Raw genomic sequence first — 963 nt, forward strand, 5'->3', positions numbered from 1 at the left:
GGTATTAAATAGTCAAAGTGTAATCAAAAATTTAGAAATGAATGGCTCAACGTGACCTACATTTTGAAGGATTAGGAAATAGGAAAGTAATAAAAAAAAAAAATAAAACACCAGACAAGACACAATAAGCAGGGGGAGTGGTACGTGATGGCGAGGTTCTTGCTTAAAGCAATAAGGCCACTGGCCACCTCTACACGTTCTCACGGCCTATCTTGCGGGTGGAGGAGTGTAATCGCCGGCGCGTTTACTCACGGGTAACGACCATCATGACAGCGGGCGAGGCCCGACCCGCGACCGCCACGGGAGCGACGAGACGGGTTGACAGCGAGCGGCTATAGTGCGCGATGTCGTGCGCTTCAACGGTGAGCAGGTGCTGAAGATGACCGATGTGTGACGATGACCAAAAACACTGAGCAAGCAAAGGCAGCGGAATGGTGATACGAAATCGGCGGCGACCGAAGACATGACTCGACCGATTGCCACTGGGCGAAAATGTGAGGTGAGCAACGCACCGCGGTTCTGATACTCCCCGTGATTTTCACCCTGACTCGACTGCGTCACCACCCGGTGGCCGTCCTGGGGTCGCGCATCGGCGTGGCGTACCTCGAAACGTTATTTATTTCCATCAAAGTCCGGCGATGCTGAAGGCGATCCAAGTGCCATCCGCCATGATTAGTCACAATGGAGCTGAAGACCCCGACAAAACTCAATGTTGTGATGCCGGTCACCTGTGTGAAACTGCAGGATACAAAAATGGTTGCAATAATGGACCGGGTGGTAACCACGAACATGGTCAAAGGGTGGGTAATCGTAATACTAAATATAAAAATATATTGTACAAATATAATAAAGATGACTTCTTAGTGTGTCGTAGTGTGCAGTATGTACCTACTGTGTGATAACGTTAGAAATAGCCAATAACTAATTAATAATTTAATTAATAGTTTTACCATTAATAAATAA

Source organism: Acyrthosiphon pisum, chromosome A1 (assembly GCF_005508785.2).
Source record: "Acyrthosiphon pisum isolate AL4f chromosome A1, pea_aphid_22Mar2018_4r6ur, whole genome shotgun sequence".
Lineage (NCBI taxonomy): Eukaryota > Metazoa > Arthropoda > Insecta > Hemiptera > Aphididae > Acyrthosiphon > Acyrthosiphon pisum.